Genomic DNA, 7,723 nt, shown 5'->3' with positions numbered 1-7,723 from the left:
TGCGGCGTGTTCTTTGCTTGTTTCTGTGAGAGCTGGGTAGTAGGGTGGAGCTGTTGTTTGTAGGTGGCGCTGTGTGTACGTTCCCTCGTCAGAGAAAAAATGTGGCCACGGTCACACACTTCAACCCAGTCATTCATGCTTCGGAAGCTCCGGACGAAAACAGGAAACCAGGAAACCACCCTGCACTGTTCTGTTCCTGGGGCGGCAGGAAGCTGTGGCTTCACAGGCATCGTTCACTCTTGGAGGGCCCACCCTGTCCACCCAGAACATTGTTGTTGTTGTTCAGCACGTCATGCAGGCAGTCAGTGGACTTGGCCCAAATGTGACATTCCTCTCTGTTGAAAATAGAAGAGGATAGCCACTTGTAGGCCTGTGGGTTACTCGGCCTAGGCATTTTGGTTTATTGTTGCTGAGGACGCCATGCAGTCAGTGGGCCTAAATCGGACACTTTTCTGTTGAGAATAGAGGAAGTAGTAGTACCTGTGTTTCTCATTCTCTAGTGGAGGGGAAGGCATTGTACTGTCTTTCCCCACTAGAGGACAGTCTAGTCAGAGGAAATGGACACGGCAAGCCTGGTCAGATGGAGGGGAGAGAATCATCCTCACTGGCTCCTATTGGGTCTCTCTGTACAAATGTCATTGAAGGGTTACTCTTCGCCAGAGAGATTCCCTGAAAACACGCCATTTCGATACGGCTACAACTTTTCAGTTGCAGGTTAGGTGAACGTACGCAGCAGGTTAGGAGAATAAGGTTAATGTTAGGAAAAGAGTTAGGTGTTAACAAAAAGTCACTTTTTTAAAAACATTTTTAATTTAAAAAAATAAACTTTTAGGGAGTCCCGTTAGCTAGATTGTAGTAAGATTTGCCTACCGGCATTCGCGTTTTTTGAAGCTGGTACTTGTTGACATTTAGGCTCGTCTTAAAAGGGGACTCCAGTCTCAAGTCACATATAGCATAGTTTGTTACATAATCATACCTAATTATTCCCCAGAGCTCCTCTGCCTGGCCAGTCGCCATTGTCCTTTCTCCCAGTGTGTCAGCGATTTGTGAGGTAGGCCAACAGCAGGATCAATGAGGGCTAAATGATCCTGAAACATACATACTTTGATCCCCATGAATTAGTTGGGAAGAGATTAATGATCAAGGAAAAAGGCAGAGATTTTAATGAAGGACCCAGCCCTTGCTTGATATAGACCGACGGTGGTAATTAGATAATTGAATAATCTGCTAACGAGTCACTACTTTGTAAATGGAAAGGTTGGAATCAATGCTTATTCCCCAGATCCACTGTCCGCAAACCACTCCTAGAAAGTGGGAAAACGCTATATAAACGCTGCATCACATCAGGCCCAGTGACACAAGTGGATAATGATTTTGCGGCCAGGGGTTTGTGGAGTTTAACACACTCTCACTTTTCTCCATTTTTAAAGTCCCTAGGCTAATCTGGGAATTCCCATGGCTCAATGCAGCGCACCCCTAGCCTGGTGTCCTAACTGAATTTGCTATGTATTTTGTTTCACTTCCCCCTCAGTTCCGATGCCAGGCTAAGCTCACCCAACCCTAGCCCTATGTTTGGCTGTCTGGTCGGTGGCTAGGCCTACGGCCTACATCAAGACAGACTGTAGATTTACTGGCCGTCATTACAACCGAATCACAATTAATACTTGGGAGTGGATCATGTCTTTACAGATGGCTTCCTCCGTCAGAAACAAACAAAAGACTGTTAAGATGTCCTTGACAAATGCCTGCTTTCTGCCTGGGCTCCTTAATTGACTTAGCAGAGTAAGACTCAGTGGCAAAGAAAGTCGCTGTAGGCTGAATGTTGGCAGTGAATACATTTTCCCATAGCATGATATTGGCAGTGGAACATCATTGCCATCATGTAGTCGGGGGACTTCAGCTGTAAATTAGCGCTTAGCTAAATCTGGTGCAACTTCTCAGTGCTCTGAGACTATATGTTGCATATTGTCCCTGTCTAAATAAACGTAATAAATCAAACTCAAAACGGAAAATAGGTCTGAGGTTCTAACCATCCTCCTTGTGTTTTACCATTGAAAGCTTATGCCTAGTTTTCCGACATTAATGACAGTTTAACTTGATGAGTTGATGAAATTGGTCATGATTCAAGTATCGTGTGTTTATCTTTCACCTCAGTGCTATAGAAAGAAACACAGGCTTCTCAATATCCTGGTTTCAGATTTAGCCCTAGGTCTCCTCCTGTTAGTTGTTACAGAAGGTGTCCTTCCTAATGAACTCTGTTTCTGTACAATGTGTGAAGGTGTAGTCCTGACATACTACAGCGCTGCCGTCATGAGCGATGCCAGGCCTCCCCCCGCAGACACACCTGTTCCCACAGCCGTGTACTAGTCATGCACAATCCCTCTCTCTCCAGGGACTGAACAAGTCTGATCACACAGGAGGATGATAGCCAGCATCACACAGCCTCCGGCTACTGCAGCTGCACCGTGATCTACAGACTCCCTAGGTACTACTGCAGCTGCACCGTGATCTACAGACTCCCTAGGTACTACTGCAGCTGCACCGTGATCTACGGACTCCCTAGGTACTACTGCAGCTGCACCGTGATCTACGGACTCCCTAGGTACTACTGCAGCTGCACCGTGATCTACAGACTCCCTAGGTACTACTGCAGCTGCACCGTGATCTACAGACTCCCTAGGGACTACTGCAGCTGCACCGTGATCTACAGACTCCCTAGGTACTACTGCAGCTGCCCCGTGATCTACAGACTCCCTAGGTACTACTGCAGCTGCACCGTGATCTAAGGACTCCCTAGGTACTACTGCATAGGGGAATTGCACTCACACAAGTGTCCAAAAGCATTTAGACATATTCAGTGAACAATTTCTGTTATGATGAAAGGAGATGCTGCTTTGTAAGGACTCTATGTACTCCCTAGGGCAGGCCTCTCCAACCCTGTTCCTGGAGAGCTACCCTCCTGTAGGTTTTCACTCCAACCCTGTTCCTGGAGAGCTACCCTCCTGTAGGTTTTTGCTCCAACCCAAGTTGTAACTGACCTTTTATTCAGCTTATCAACCAGCTGGTTATTAGAATCAGGTGCTCTAGATTAGGGTCGGAGTGAACCTACAGGAGGGTAGCTCTCCAGGAACAGGGTTGGAGTGAAAACCTACAGGACGGTAGCTCTCCAGGAACAGGGTTGGAGTATGAACTTACAGGACTGTAGCTCTCCAGGAACAGGGTTGGAGTGAAAACCTACAGGACAATAGCTCTCCAGGAACAGGGTTGGAGTGAAAACCTACAGGACGGTAGCTCTCCAGGAACAGGGTTGGAGTATGAACTTACAGGACTGTAGCTCTCCAGGAACAGGGTTGGAGTGAAAACCTACAGGAGGGTAGCTCTCCAGGAACAGGGTTGGAGTGAAAACCTACAGGAGGGTAGCTCTCCAGGAACAGGGTTGGAGTGAAAACCTACAGGAGGGTAGCTCTCCAGGAACAGGGTTGGAGTGAAAACCTACAGGACGGTAGCTCTCCAGGAACAGGGTTGGAGTATGAACTTACAGGACTGTAGCTCTCCAGGAACAGGGTTGGAGTGAAAACCTACAGGACAATAGCTCTCCAGGAACAGGGTTGGAGTGAAAACCTACAGGACGGTAGCTCTCCAGGAACAGGGTTGGAGTATGAACTTACAGGACTGTAGCTCTCCAGGAACAGGGTTGGAGTGAAAACCTACAGGACTGTAGCTCTCCAGGAACAGGGTTGGAGTGAAAACCTACAGGACGGTAGCTCTCCAGGAACAGGGTTGGAGTATGAACTTACAGGACTGTAGCTCTCCAGGAACAGGGTTGGAGTGAAAACCTACAGGACTGTAGCTCTCCAGGAACAGGGTTGGAGTATGAACCTACAGGAGGGTAGCTCTCCAGGAACAGGGTTGGAGTATGAACCTACAGGACTGTAGCTCTCCAGGAACAGGGTTGGAGTGAAAACCTACAGGACGGTAGCTCTCCAGGAACAGGGTTGGAGTATGAACTTACAGGACTGTAGCTCTCCAGGAACAGGGTTGGAGTATGAACTTACAGGACTGTAGCTCTCCAGGAACAGGGTTGGAGTGAAAACCTACAGGACTGTAGCTCTCCAGGAACAGGGTTGGAGTATGAACCTACAGGAGGGTAGCTCTCCAGGAACAGGGTTGGAGTATGAACCTACAGGACTGTAGCTCTCCAGGAACAGGGTTGGAGTGAAAACCTACAGGACGGTAGCTCTCCAGGAACAGGGTTGGAGTATGAACTTACAGGACTGTAGCTCTCCAGGAACAGGGTTGGAGTGAAAACCTACAGGACAGTAGCTCTCCAGGAACAGGGTTGGAGATGAAAACCTACAGGAGGGTAGCTCTCCAGGAACAGGGTTGGAGTATGAACCTACAGGACTGTAGCTCTCCAGGAACAGGGTTGGAGTGAAAACCTACAGGACGGTAGCTCTCCAGGAACAGGGTTGGAGTATGAACTTACAGGACTGTAGCTCTCCAGGAACAGGGTTGGAGTGAAAACCTACAGGACTGTAGCTCTCCAGGAACAGGGTTGGAGTATGAACCTACAGGAGGGTAGCTCTCCAGGAACAGGGTTGGAGTATGAACCTACAGGACTGTAGCTCTCCAGGAACAGGGTTGGAGTGAAAACCTACAGGACGGTAGCTCTCCAGGAACAGGGTTGGAGTATGAACTTACAGGACTGTAGCTCTCCAGGAACAGGGTTGGAGTGAAAACCTACAGGACGGTAGCTCTCCAGGAACAGGGTTGGAGTATGAACCTACAGGACGGTAGCTCTCCAGGAACAGGGTTGGAGTATGAACCTACAGGACTGTAGCTCTCCAGGAACAGGGTTGGAGTGAAAACCTACAGGACGGTAGCTCTCCAGGAACAGGGTTGGAGTATGAACTTACAGGACTGTAGCTCTCCAGGAACAGGGTTGGAGTGAAAACCTACAGGACGGTAGCTCTCCAGGAACAGGGTTGGAGTATGAACTTACAGGACTGTAGCTCTCCAGGAACAGGGTTGGAGTGAAAACCTACAGGACTGTAGCTCTCCAGGAACAGGGTTGGAGTATGAACCTACAGGAGGGTAGCTCTCCAGGAACAGGGTTGGAGTATGAACCTACAGGACTGTAGCTCTCCAGGAACAGGGTTGGAGTGAAAACCTACAGGACGGTAGCTCTCCAGGAACAGGGTTGGAGTATGAACCTACAGGACTGTAGCTCTCCAGGAACAGGGTTGGAGAGCCCTGCCCTAGATCTTACCCTATAGGTGAATTATACCCACTCAAGTGTCCGAAATTCATTTATTCAATGAAAAGTTCTGATAACAAAGTTCTGGTAGAGAGCTAGGCTTCGGAAAAGGTGTTTCCATTTGATAGCGTTAACATGGCAGGTAAAATGAATTTCATATGAAGCCGGAAGGTCAGACACCTGACTGTTGTGATTCTTTAAATGGGTTCATTCCTGTCTGAATCATGTTATGTGGCGTCTACTCCGCATCTTAGTAAAACAAATTATACACACACATCAGTAGACTCACAGGTGCTGGGAGGAGATTTAGCCTCGTCTGTAACAAGACTAGAGCCTCCATACGGGTAGGGCTGGACTATAGAGAACTATAGCTAAGTCCCAAAACGACATGTTTCCAATCTAAAGTTGGAGCCTTTGCGCGTGTGTGAGTGAGAGAGTCTGCTCTGTGGTTGTTGCGGGGGAGTGAGTTGGTTGGTGTGTTGCCGGCTTGCCCTGAGTAGTAAACTACAGCTAATGAACCCATGCTGCTCCAGGCTCCATATGGAGGAGTGACTGCCTCTCATTCTGTACTTGGCAGCACCAACCTCGCTCCACCCTCCACTCTGGCAGGATTAGACTGTATGCCAGGTTGCCAGGCCTTTCAGACCAGACTTAAATCTTGACCAGGCAGTATTATGTCATGGGTAACCTCTGACACAGGTCCATCTCCCTAAGACTCCTAACTGTTTTGGAAGGTTGAGAGCGTTTCAGAGGACTGGAAAAGACACACAGCTTGTGGTAGAAAGGTAGAAGTAGCCTAACAGTGTCACCTTGTGGTGTATTGGTTGTTTGTTGTCTCTAGAGTGGGAGGAGCGGTGATGCTTCGTCTGGAGTGTCGGCTAACAGGGTTTGTGTGAGGTAATTGAATCTGAGGTGCATTAAAGTAGCACTGCCTTACTGTAAATGGTGTGCTGAGATGCCTGCGTCTCGTTGTGCTTGGCTCAGCAGTACTGTACTCCCAAGACTCGCGTCTTCCGTGACAAAACTTACTAGTAAGCTCAGAGACCGACTGAGGTGACAATAGGTACTCAAGCTAAGGCAAGTGATGGAGATGACAAGTGCCATCTTGTCAGTGACATTCTTGCTTTGCTTGGTTTTATGTGGTGTCCATGTGATTCCGTGGAAAGGAAGTCAGCCCGTCAACAGCTGATCTTGCCGTGTGCTAAAGTCTGGAATTTCAGGAGACTTTAATGTGGTGTGTAGAGGATTACTGGCTTTCATCATGAGCCCGGTTTTCTGCTTCTCTTTTATTTTACACCCCTTTTTCAGTTCTGTTCATTTTTGTTTCCAACCTACCTGTTGCTTATTGCGTTTTAGTCCTGACACACTTGTCATCTCCCCTCAAAGATTCATTGTCAGGGTTGAAGAAACAAGATTTTATGGACGTGTTCGGTACGTCTTGTCTATACACTTTTGTAATATTTGTGAAATGCATATTGTTATGTTTGGTAGCACTTATTTATTTTTCCTTTGCCTCCAACACCTTTCCATACGTGGAACGGATGTGGGTGGGGCTAGGTCTACATAGAGGTGCTGTTTTCTGAAAATTCACAAAAGCTCTGACGAAGGCCGTTAGGCCGATACGTAAGCTTATTAAATATCAGTGATACTATCAAGAACAGTGTGCGGTTTCCTTTTTTCATTCATCCTGTTTCAACTGTTGCCATGCACCTGTAACAAGATTGCTCAGATGTGCGAGTGCCTTTTGAATCTAGGGTTGAAGAAACACCCAATGCAATGAATGGGGAAACCTCATCACCTGAACATAGGCCTTGCATCTCCAGGCCCAGCCCAGTCTGTACACCATCTGCAGAAGGGGAAGGCTTTTGTAGCCTGGTCTGGCTCCACACAATGGAGTTGTAATTGTATGGTGTTGGCTGTTGGAGGCTCGCCGCGCTTTCCTGATTGCCGGAGACTGATAACTCCGTCAGCCCTTGCGCCTCGCCACACACAATGGATGTTGTGGAAACTAGCCTCCGGTCAAAACAATGGTTGGGTTTTCTGAAGCTGCCGCCTGCCACCTTTTATGCCATGTGTGTTTCTGTATTTCTTGAAATGGACGCTCTCAAAAGACGTGGTGACCTTTTTTAGGCTAATTCGGGAGAACAGTTGGAGTCGGAGATGTGGCCTTTTATTTAATGACTGCGTGGCTGCCTCTTCCGCCTAGCAAGTGTTTATCTTTAGGCTAAATGATCCTAGACTGCACTAAAAGGCTTGCCTCCACATCCTGGCTGCAGAAATATAAACTTGATCCTTTTAAAGCACAGTCTAATGTGCTTTCCTTCACTCTAACTGTAAGCAAAGCAAATGCAGTTATTTTCCTTTTCTTCCCCCTTTTTCCTTTCATCCCGTTCAGTCCGTCTCTTCCTCTGTTCCCTCTGAAAACCTCCACCGGTACTGTGGTGCAGCGAGTCGCTCCGCTCCAGG

Source organism: Salmo salar, chromosome ssa04 (assembly GCF_905237065.1).
Source record: "Salmo salar chromosome ssa04, Ssal_v3.1, whole genome shotgun sequence".
In the NCBI taxonomy this organism is placed as follows: domain Eukaryota; kingdom Metazoa; phylum Chordata; class Actinopteri; order Salmoniformes; family Salmonidae; genus Salmo; species Salmo salar.
Note: the sequence above shows the minus strand (reverse complement) of the source record.